The sequence below is a fragment of the Lissotriton vulgaris genome, chromosome 6 (genome assembly GCF_964263255.1).
Source record: "Lissotriton vulgaris chromosome 6, aLisVul1.2, whole genome shotgun sequence".
NCBI lineage: Eukaryota > Metazoa > Chordata > Amphibia > Caudata > Salamandridae > Lissotriton > Lissotriton vulgaris.
In genome coordinates, this window is record NC_141694.1 from 882,915,740 (window position 1) to 882,928,143 (window position 12,404).

The following is a 12,404-nucleotide window of genomic DNA, read 5'->3' on the forward strand; positions in this document are numbered from 1 at the left end:
AGCAGTGAATGTGTGTCTTTCTGAAAATTAAATATTAGTGAGTAATGTTTAAATATTTAAATATATGTATTACTGTTTCACTTTGTGTATAAGTGGCTGCATGGGTTGGTGAGTAACTACATGTGTATGTATACGAGTTATTAGATGTTTTTTTAGTATCAGTATGAGTGTCTGTATTGTTTAGTGTGGGTATTACTTACAACATTGATGCATGAGTGACTGACTCTCTTTTTGTATGTATTTTGAAGACTGCATATGTGCAGGACTGTATGGTTGAATAGTGTGTATATGTGTATGTTAGTGAGTGTATGACTGTCTCACTAGTGTGTTTATCAGTAACTACATATATTTTAATCTAGAATATGTGAATATTGATACATATAAGTGAGTATATGTGAGAGTAAGAGATTGTAAGAGTTCCTGTTTAAATAAGTATATGTTTCTATTGTTTAAGAGAATAAATATGTGTAAATTTCCATAGAAGTAAGGTGGTAGTGTGTGTACAGCTCTATATGCAAATAAATGGATGTTCAATAGTTTAGTTGCATGTGTGAGTATGTGTGTGAGTAACTTATGGATGACTGTCGGTGTGTAACAGGATTATAGGTGTATCACTACATATGATGAGTTAGTATACGTATGAGTGATTATATAGAACTGTTGGTGAATGAGTGGATGTGTATATAGATGGTGGAATTACTGAATTGGTTGTTGTAACTGATATGGGTATGTCCATTTTTTTGTAAATTTAAGTTTCTATTTTTGAATATGTGTTTCAAGAGTTACATTACAGTGAAAGGAGGTCTGTCACTCTGTCACAAGGATGGTGTCATCAGTGATGTCATGAGTGATTCACTGACCATGTCATGAGTGGTGTAATATGTGACGTCATCAGCAGTGCATTGCATGCGCAAGTTATAGTGAGTCCAACTAACTATAACGTGGGAATTTCAATGGTTTTATGCAAGTAAAATTTCCAGATAACTATAACTGGTGTGAAACCTATGGTTTTTTCAGTGAATTTAATAGGTTTTTTAAATGCTAATTCCTAACTATAACTGGTGTGAAACCTATGGTTTTTTCAGTGAATTTCAATGGTTTTTTAATAGCAAATCTCTATAGGTATGAAAAGTAATATTTTTTTATACCGAATTTTATATTGTATAATTATGCAATAATATTTTTTATATTTTTACTTTTTTTCTTTTTTTTGCCCCGGAGCGCTCCCGGGGCGCGTACCGGGGAGCGCCCCGGTCAGCGCAATTTTGCCGCGCGCCCCGGGGCGCGTACCGGGGAGCGTCCCGTTAGCGCTATTGCCGCAAACAAAAACAACATTGTGACGTTTCGCGCAGTCGCGTGATGCTTCATATGACGAACTGCGTAAGCGCACCCGGAAGCACGCGATCGCATACGATCGCACAACGTCTCGACGCACTTACGCTACGCGCCCCGGGACGCGCCCCGGCGCGTAGCGTAAGCGCGTCAGGTCATGTGATCTGAAAATAACACTTTTCATTGGTGCAGATCAGTTTTGGTTTCCAAATGATGAAAGCCTGGGTCATGTGACTTGAAAATAACACTTTTCATTGGTCCAGAACAGTTTTTTTTTTACAAATGATGAAAGCCCCCACCTTTTTTCCTTATTCTGACTTTGTCCTTCGACTAAGGAAGACCTTTTTTGAGTTCTATCTCTACTCTTTACTAGTTTGAAATGGCTACATTAACAGCAGCAGCTGGAGGATCTGCCCCACCACCACCACCACCATCTAAAAGACCACCAGAAGATTACATTGGTGGTCAAGAGGATGAGGAGGAGAATGATGAAGAGGAGGAACAGAGAAGGGAATTCCTGCCTGAAAATAAACAGCCCTACCAACCAAAAGAGCACTTTATTTGGGAGTTCTACAAAATCCCAAGGGGTTTTAAAAAAGTCAACGCTGCAAAGGTGACTTGTTTAATTTGTGGTGTTGAGTTGTCCAGGGGGAACCCTAACAAAAAGTATTCCTTCGGGAATCATACAATGATTCGCCACATGATGCGTTTGCATCCAAATAATTATTCTAAGGCAGAGTTAAGGGACCTCTGCAGTAAGCTACCTCCATCTTCGTCTAGACCCTCAACATCAAATCAACCCACTCCATCAGGTCCGGGGGCAAGAGACACATTGGCAACTATTCAACCTAAGTTTGCCGATTACAAAATCGTGTGCAAATATTGTAACAAGACACTTTGCTATGGTGAGCAAAGTATCGAACTTATCATGGTTGCTGGTGATAACCATAAGTGTCCAAGAAAACCCTAAATGTTCCTGATTTTTTTTTTGCTCCGGTTGAGCCAATTACAATTCCCTGTTTTTTGTTTCACCCCATAAAAAATACAAAAAAAATATAAAAGTGTTCAGAAAAGCCAAAAAAAGTAAAAAAAAATCAAAAAAACAATAAAAAAATATAAAACAACAAAAAGAAGAAAAAACTGTTCTTTTCAGAACTACCTCCAATTTATAAAAAAATGCTACATTTTTTGAAAACTCTTTCATTCTTTTTTTCCCATGGTACGCTCCCCGGTCCGCTCCCCGGTGCGCGTACCAGGTGCTCCCCCCGCGCACCGGGGAGCATCACTCCAGAGAGAGCAACAGTAGGGAAACGTTGGATCGCGTAGAGGTAAAAATCACTATTCCCACTCCAGAGAGCGCAACAGTAGGGAAAGCATTGGATAGGTAGGGGTAAAAATAAGTATTCCCACTCCAGAGAGTGCAACAGTAGGGAAAGTGTTGGATAGCGTAGGGGTAAAAATTAATATTCCCACTCCAGTGAGTGTAACAGTAGGGAAAGCGTTGGATAGCGTAGGGATAAAAATTACTATTCCTACTCCAGAGAGTACAACAGTAGGGAAAGCATTAGATAGCGTAGGGATAAAAATTACTATTCCCACTCCAGTGAGTGCAACAGTAGGGAAAGCGTTGGATAGCGTAGAGGTAAAAATTACTATTCCAACTCCAGAGAGTGCATCAGTAGGGAAAGCGTTGGATAGCGTAGGGGTAAAAATTACTATTCCCACTCCAGTGAGTGCAACAGTAGGGAAAGTGTTCGATAGCGTAGGGGTAAAAATTACTATTCCCACTCCAGTGAGTGCAACAGTAGGGAAAGCGTTGGATAGCGTAGGGATAAAAATTACTATTCCTACTCCAGAAAGTGCAACAGTAGGGAAAGTGTTTGATAGCATAGGGATAAAAATTACTATTCCCACTCCAGTGAGTGCAACAGTAGGGAAAGCGTTGGATAGCGTAGGGGTAAAAATTACTATTCCTACTCCAGAGAGTGCAACAGTAGGAAAAGCATTGGATAGCGTAGGGTTAAACATTACTATTCCGACTCCAGTGAGTGCAATAGTAGGGAAAGTAAATACTTCATATATAAATATAAATAACATAAATATTAATACCAATTACAAAATAATTAAAATATTTTACAATTTTATAAAATATATTAATTTATCAATTAAAATTACAAATAAAAATTAACTAATAATAAAAATGACTTACCTACTAATACAAATTTTTTACCAATTACCAATAAATTAATTTACTATATAAAAATAAATAAAAATTAGACACAAAAAATATTTAAAAAATGTCATTACTTACAATTAAATCTAAGCTATTCCCCTATAAACACACAACCCACTACAGAAAATAATGTAATAAAAGTAACATATTTATCAATTAATCAATTACAATTAATTACCAGTTATATATTAATTAATTAATAATTAATTGACAATTAACTTTAAATATATACCAATAAATAAAACAACATATTTAATTACTTATAATTAAATTACTTCCCACCCTATTCCCCTATAAACCCACAACCCGCTACAGAAAAAAAATACTCAAATTAACATATTTATCAATTAATACATTTAAATTCATTACCAATTACATTTTAATTATTTACAAAGTAATCATTAATTCACAATTATTTCCCCAAAAATACCAATAAGTAAAATAACATATTTATTTAATTATAATACAATTACTTCCTACCCTATTCTCCTATAAACCCACAACCCGCTACAGAAAATAATTGACTAAAATTAACATATTTATCAATTAATCAATTAAAATTATTCACCAATTATATTTGAAATTAATTACCAATTAATAATTAATTATCAATCAATTTTAAATAAATATTAATGAATAAAATAACATATTTAATTCATTATAATTAAATTACTTCCCACCCTATTACCCTATAAACCCACAACCCGCTACAAAAAATAAATTACTAAAATTAACATATTTATCAATTAATAATTTAAAATTAATTAGCAATTATATTTTAAGTAATTACCAAGTAATAATTAATGAACAATTAATTCTAAATAAATACCAATAAATAAAATAACATATTTAATTAATTATAATTAAATTACTTCCCACCCTATTCCCCTATAAACTCACAACCCGCTTCAGAATTATATTACACAAAAATTAAAAAATAATATTACCTTACCTTAAATCGATATTTTTGTTGTCTATATTCTGTCTAGTCGATATTATGTCCATTCTATATTTTTGATTCGATATTATGTCCATTCTATTCGATATTAAAATTTACTAGTTGATATTTTGGTAGTCTATATTCTGTCTAGTCGATATTATGTCTATTCTATATTTTTTACTCGATATTATGTCTAGACGATAATGAAAACTCGATATTTTGACTCTATACCCTTTCTGATAACCTGGATGCTGACCAAAGACATCATGATTTTACCTTTGAACAACAGACTGAGATGTGTGTAGTCTGTTTCAGACTGGCCTCATCAGTTTCGGCTTGCAAGGGGAGAAGCTGAGATACCAGAATGATGAGCTGACTGCTCACACCAAACACAGAAGCAAACATTTGCAGTGCACAGCTTTATTTGGGTGTCTTGTGGATCTGTGAGTACACACCTGCCAGGGCCGGACTGGCCGTAGTGGGCACCGGGCATTTCCCCGGTGGGCCGCCAGGGTGGGGGCCAGCTTTGGACCCCTGGGGGACCAGTTTTGTTTCTGGGGGCAGGCAATTTCGGCCCCCTGTAACAAAATCGGCCAAAACCGGCCCTCGCAAACAGCTCGGCCGCAACCCCCTTCCCAACCAGGGGGGCCGGCCAAGTAGTTTACCAGGGCCGGTTTCGGTTCCCAGTCTGGCCTTGCACCTGACTTCTAGTAACCTACATGACGCATTCTGAAAACTTTATTGAATTTGCCAAATTCAAGATGTTGGCTGAACTTTGAAAAATACATAGAAAATGAGAGAGCCACAAAAAGTGGTTTTTGCAGAAGAAAAATAGACAAACCCTAGTTTTTCTGTGTTGGTTCTTTTGAAAAATACATTATTTTGCAATGAAAATCAACCACAAATGTTTTTGGGGGAAATTGTTTTCTGTGGGCAGCATCTTGGTGGTGATGGTAGTGTTTGCAACTTTGTGGAGATGGAAAGTCTGCACTCAATGCATTGTCAGCGCATTCATGAACAACTGGCCCTGCTGTCTCCATTCCCACCCCTTACCATCCCCTGCATCCCACAGCTATGCCACTGTTTTCTCTGTACCAGTCCTAACGGTAAACCACAGCTTGACACAATAGCTTAATCTGTGCTGGTAATTGCAGGTGGTGCACACAAATACCCATTTTTGTCAGTACCAAGACTTATTTCTCATCATTACAGCTTGAGAAAGACAGAAAAGGGAGGATATACAGAAGAAGAGGAAAATAGGAAAACAGTGACATACGAGGAAGTAGGGATGAAAAAGAAGCTGTAAAAGTGAGTTCAAGTGAAAAGAAGAGCAAGGTGGTGGTAAGAGGCATGAGGTGGAATCTAAACTAGGCAGTCTTGGGGCCAAACTTACTAAAGTGTCACCCAACGTGGCGCAGCATCCAAAAATACTGCACGGTGTTGCATGACAGAGAGGGAGCAGGGGAGTGCCATATCTACAGATATATGGCTCTTTCCTCCCCTCTGCCTAGCGCTGATGCAGAATCTGCTGTTGTGCACCACACACACACCTTTGAGACATAGTGCAAGTGTGAGTGCGAGAGTCTAGCATTCATTTTGTAGAGGAGGAAGGGTACAAAATGTTGTTCTAGGCAAAATATTATCCAAGTGGTACAAAATATGCCGAGACAACATTTAAAATATTTCCTACCTTGGATGTGTGCTGTACAGTGCAGCACACATGCAAAATCGTAAAGGAAAGGAGAGATGAAAACGTTTCTCCTTTTAATGCCTGGTTTCAAAATGTGTTATTTTTTGCCACAAACCCTTCTTCACATTTGTTGTACATAGGGGTTTGCGTCAAAAAGTGAGGATAGTTGTATGCAATGCCCCCTTGACCCTATATAATGCAAAGTAGTGAGTCATGCTGCTTTACTTTACGTTAAGATAATTTCCAGTGCAAAACCTATTTTGCGCTGGAAAGTAAATAGTACAAAAATATTTGTGCTGCTGTGCGTCACTTTGACACAAAGCCAGTATAAAATGTTAGTAATTAGCCCCTTTGTAGTGAGCAATCCCGGTATTTGGCAGTGCCGGCCCCTGAACTTCTTTCTTTTTATTGCAAACAAGGCACTGTTCTCATCTTTCCCACACCTCCTTCTGCACTACCCACTGTAAACTATGATCGCGTATAGCACTTGATGACTTCGTGGGCAGGGTTGAACAATATGTCACAGACAGACATTCACACATAGCTGGCATGTCGTAGTTAAACAGTTAATCCTAAAGACAGCGATGTGCAATATTCACTTATGGATGCAGTATGTAAATTAGCTGTTATGGGGGTTTGCCTGATCCCGCATATTCAAGTCTCTGGTGAGCGATTACCCAGAAAAAACATATTAACTGGGCCATGAACTAATATAATTATTACATCAACATCTTGAGAGTTATACCCCATTTATTAGCATGTAGACTACAATCTCTCCATTTTCCGCCAGATGGATTGTGCGATCACAGTGTCCATCCATCAATGGAAATGACCAGCAGCTAAACATCTCAAATAGAGCAGCAAAATCTTTAATTTAAAGTCAGCTGAACATTTCCAGCTCACCCTAAATGCACTCCTTTTGGTCAGGGTACTTGGCACTGGCTAAAGACTGCTTTGTGGTCCTGAGTGCTGCTGAATATTCTCAAAATACAGTTATGTTTGTACCTTCCGTCATGACTAACACTCCATGTGCAGAATGACAACATTTTTTATTTAAATTATAGCAGTGACAGTGCTCTGAGAGTAACAGGAGCAGAGACCAGGGGCCATATTATCAAGCAAGGGCGATACATTATCGCCGCTTTTATCGGCAGGAAACTGCCGCTAAAGAGGTGATAATGGGCTTAATAATATGCCCTTGTGAATTCCCATAGAAGCCCAGGTTAACACCAGAACCTGGGCTTCTATGGGAATTCACAAGCCCATTATCGCCGCTTTAGCGGCAGTTTCCTGCCGATAAAAGCGGCGATAATGTATTGCCCTTGCTTGATAATATGGCCTCTGGAGTTCACTCTCTAACGAATTCCGCACAATTCTGCACCGCAGACTTCTCAGAAGCTAAAATGAAGGGCAACTTGTTCATGGGTACATTTGGCTAGTTTAATGCAGAATGCAACCTACGTATCAGTTCAAATCATCAGAGCCGGTCTCAAACCCCAAACCAGCAGTGGCAGAAATATTGAAACCAGTTTCACACTCTATGAGGTTGCAACTAGAATGTGTCCATGAGGTATCGTTGATAACGGCAATCCATCCAATTTGACAGAAATCCCAGTACTGCACTACAGATTATGCTTATAGCCATGAAATTGTAAGTGTATGAGGCTATTTACCAAAAACTTGAGGGACCGGGTCCTCTGTCACAAACATGACAGATATCCCATGTGCTGTATTTTAAGTGCCATAGTCTGCGATACACTTATAATATGGTATATCCGTCATGTGTGCGGTAGAGTATCCTGTCCACCAAAATGCAAATAAGGTCCAAAGTAACAAAGCTTGTACCAAGAATCAATCCAGAGATACTTAGGATGAAAAGACTGGATCAGATTAGATTTGGTGGTGATTAACCACATAGCTGCTGTCCATTTTCCCCTCCTGTGCTGAGGAACGCAGGAGCCCATTGTTCATGACGAGCTCAGCTCGTCATCAGCATACGACACCCGTGGGTGATGACGAGCTGAGCTCGTCATCAGCATCGAAAGGGTTAAGGAGAAACAAAGACAGGGAACACCACTTCCAGAAGCAGTAGAGGTAAGTCCACTAAATAAGAGATACCAGACACTTCATATCAGCTCCCCTGCTCATCTAGCTGTAATGGAAAACTCATAATGCGATCTCCAACATTCCAAACCCCCCACATTCCACATCACCAATCCTCCCTTTGCATTCTTCTAACTTGTTAAAACACACATTACTTTTCCCCATTAAACAATAAAAAGTAATAAAAGAAATTCTAAAATACCAGATACTAATGTATCTTATTTGGCATAAAGCGGAAAATATTGCTGAAAAATGCAGGGACTCCTGCAAACAAGAACATTTAAAATAGCTAAGCACTTAAACTTGGAATTTGCAGAAAATATCTTTGGTTGAACAATATAGGAATACTTGCAAAAAAACCTTTTATAAATATAGAAAAATTCAATACTTAATATGCATCAATTACAGAAATCCTTCCAATCATAAATCACAGTTTACTTTCTGAATCAGATAGGAACTTGTGTATTTCTGCTACTTCTGTGGACCATGAGATTATTATAGTTTTTATAAACTTCTGACTGTAGTGAAACATAGTTTAATGGTGGAGTTACCTGTTCAGCATTACTATCACACTTAACAATCCTTCCTAAATTCCACCAATTGGTACCATTCACCCTAATGGCTCTCGCGCATACTTTGTCCACTTCACAAGGTTAGCTAAATTTGTTTTCTTTTTGAACATATTTTCCTTCCATGGACTTGGTTATTCATATCATATGTTTCTTTTTGTTTTATTTTGGTATTACCTACATTATTCTTAACTCTACCATTGTATTCATCCAAATGTACACCACATTTTAGTCAACTGCTCTCCACTGGGACAAGTCTTTGTGGCTGCCTTTCTTCCCCTCAGTAGTTCAAATGGGGATACCTGTGTGATGGCATGAGGAATTGTATGATAGAACCACAGCATAAAGTGTACCCCATTCAAAACAACACAGCTATTTTCCATGGCCCATTGCATACACTGAGTTAACACCTTGTTAATATGCTCGTCCTGGCTATTTGTTTGAAGATGATAGAGTTATGTCCTGAGAAGCTTGATGTCACCTGCTATAAGAACAGTCTCCATCTCCCCACTCACAAACAGAACCCTATTGTCTGACATCAAAAACCTGGGGTGAACTTCTCTGATAAAGGACTCATTTAAATATTCTAGAACTACTTTTGTTCTGGGTTCAGGTACGAACTTTACTTCAGGCCACTTAGAAGAGAGATCTACTGCTACCAATGCATAACGTAGATGTTTCAGTAGACAGTTGAATGGACCAACCAAATCAATACCAATTTTCTTCCAGGTTTTAGAGGGATACCCAATTGGTTGTAATGGAGGTTTTCTGACCACTAAACCCTTTTCTGGCCTAGAACACACCACCAAACTTTCTACAAAATAGTCAATTTCTCTATCCATGGATAGCCACCACAATGTCTGTCGGACCTTGTGTTTGGTAAAGGTCTTCACCAAATGTCCTTAATGCCCCATTTTGATTTGCCTTAATCTAATCTCTACTGGAGTGACTAATTTATCTTCTCTGAACAGAAGACAATCTTCTATAGATAGTTCATCATGTATCTTCCAAAAAGGCTAAAAAATGGCTCTAGAGGCCTTTCCACTGGCCACATTGGTTTCAAATAGGTAATAATCAATTGATGGACTTCATGTTGAGCCACCCTAGATTTCCATCCATCCCCGGACACTGCACACAATTCTTCTAAATCCATCACAGCGATAAAACAATACTCACATTATCTGGATTTCCATCAGTAGCTGGAAGCCTAGAAAACAAATCTGCCTGAACGCTCTTGGCACCTTTCATATGTTCTATGCCAAATTGGTATTGCAATAATTTTGCTGTAATCCTGGTAATCCTATGAATCTGTTCCTTTATCTTCTTTCCGGAAAGAATGGAAACTACAATTTTATGATCAGTCACAATCGTAAGCCTACTTACCCACACATAAGATGTAAAGTTTTGAATACCCCACCAATGAGGCAATAATTAAATTTCAATTGTAGAATAATGAGTTTCTAATTCCCTCAACATTCGAGATGCATAGCAAACTGTGCTTTCATCCTTACAAACAGATTGTATAAAAAGAGCACCTAAACCAACATTTGATGCATCAACCGTGAAACAACATTGTAAACTTGGATCAAATGGTTTAATCAACCTTGAACTGACTAATTCTTTCTTAACCCATTCAAAAGACTCTTGGCATGTAGTGTCTCACTTAAAGACTGCATTTTTTTCAACAACATGGTCAGAAGTTAGATGTGAGATGTATAATCGGGGATAAAGCAAGAATTACATTTGCACATACCCTTGAATGATTTTAACTCAGACTTGTCAATCAGTGGTTTTGCATTGATGATAGCAATAACCAATCCTGGCCCTGGGTCAATGCCATCACATGGATCACGTGTCCCAGATACTGGCCTTTGCAATTTCATATTTCTCAATTTTCAAAACAACACCTCTTGCTTGTACAGTAAACATCTGGCCTAAAATGGTGTCATGTTCCTCCCTTGTGTTTGCAATAAACAAAATGTCTCCCTGAAAAGCAGCCACCTCCTTTATATCCTTGAGCAGCTGTTATATGATCAGCTGAAAAACAGATGCCACGGAGGCCAAACCATAAAGCATCCTTCAATACTGAAATGTTCCAATCAGTGACACGAAAGCTATGAAATGCTTGGAATCAGTTTCAATAATCACCTGGTGATAAGCAGATGATAACTCAAGTTTTGAAAACCAATACGGCCCTGCCACCATGCTCAAAAGGTCGGTGATCCTAGGGAGGGGATGCCGATCTACCCACATAGGACTGTTAAGGCTATGCAGATTAACGCATGCCCTCAGTTAACCATTTTCTTTTCAAGCCACCACCAGGGGAGATAACCATAAAGATGATTCTATGGGTTCATTGATACCACTGCTACATAATTTAATAAGTTTCTTCTCTAAATACTCCCTAATGAAAAACGGACACTTTGCATCTTGTGCTTAATAGGGATAGCATCTTGCTTGACTTTAATTGTATGCTGGAACCCTTTCATGGCGCCCATATTGCTTGAAACGGTTTAGGAAATCTGAGTGATGTCACTAACTACTTCTTCTGTGACCACTGACACTTGTTCTTTTGTGCCAGGTCTCAGAATGATCTTGAAAAGCCCTCGGTGAAACCACCCCAGGATGAATAGACCCTTTACTGCCACATATACCTTCCAAAAGATCTTCTGGTCCTTGAAGACCGAAACATCCTCAGAATACCTTGACAAATCTCTCTGTCTCCCTTCATATATGACTGGAACACAATTGGGTGTGTCAAAACTTCTCCCAGGCCACAATTCATCAAAAACATCTTAAATCACCATTGTGATTCTGGCACCAGATTCAACCAATAGTCTGAGAGACTTATTACCTACTAGTACATCTGCATACGGATCAAGGCAATCTGCAGGATCCTCTTTTCAGACTTCCTCCCCAACCACCAATACCATATCCTAGAGATCATGACATTTCTTTTCTAAATGTGTAACACAGTCATCATGCACTAAGTTTGCTACAAAATTGGTACTTTTCTCTATTTGATTCAATTGGCTTTGGCAAACTTTCTAAAAATGAGCTACTTTACCAAAATTTCATCACAGATTCTTCTATTCGTCGGCTGAGGATTTCTTTTGGGGACTGGTCTCAGTAATTGGAACTTTATCTCTGAAGGTAGTTAGGGGTACCTTATGTGTTTTTTGTGATCTATTTAGGACCCACTTTTTTCTCCCTTGCTAGCTTCCTTACTACAATAGCACAACATACTTTGAAACGGAAAGGGTTCAATGGCCACCCAGCATCTTGCCAGTTATTTATCATTCTAAAATAGCATCATGCACTTCTGCATGGGCTGTCAAACAAACATGGTGGATCATGAGAAAGAAACTGGATTCCATGCATGTACTTGTTCCACTTGTGAGAACAAAAAGATGTGAAAGATGTGAAAGCAAAGACTGAGACAATCTTTCTTAGCCACAACCGATAATGTAGGGAAGCATTTCCATCATTTTAGCTGGTCTATGACATTATAGTAGGGAACCAGCCTGATGTCAATCA

The 12,404-nt window shown here is 38.4% G+C and overlaps 1 protein-coding gene across 1 annotated transcript in view; it reads right to left on the minus strand.

Moving 5' to 3' along the window:
- Positions 1-12,404, minus strand: part of ESR1 (estrogen receptor 1) — a 1,430,698-nt gene that overhangs the window by 569,884 nt on the left and 848,410 nt on the right. The window lies entirely within an intron of this gene.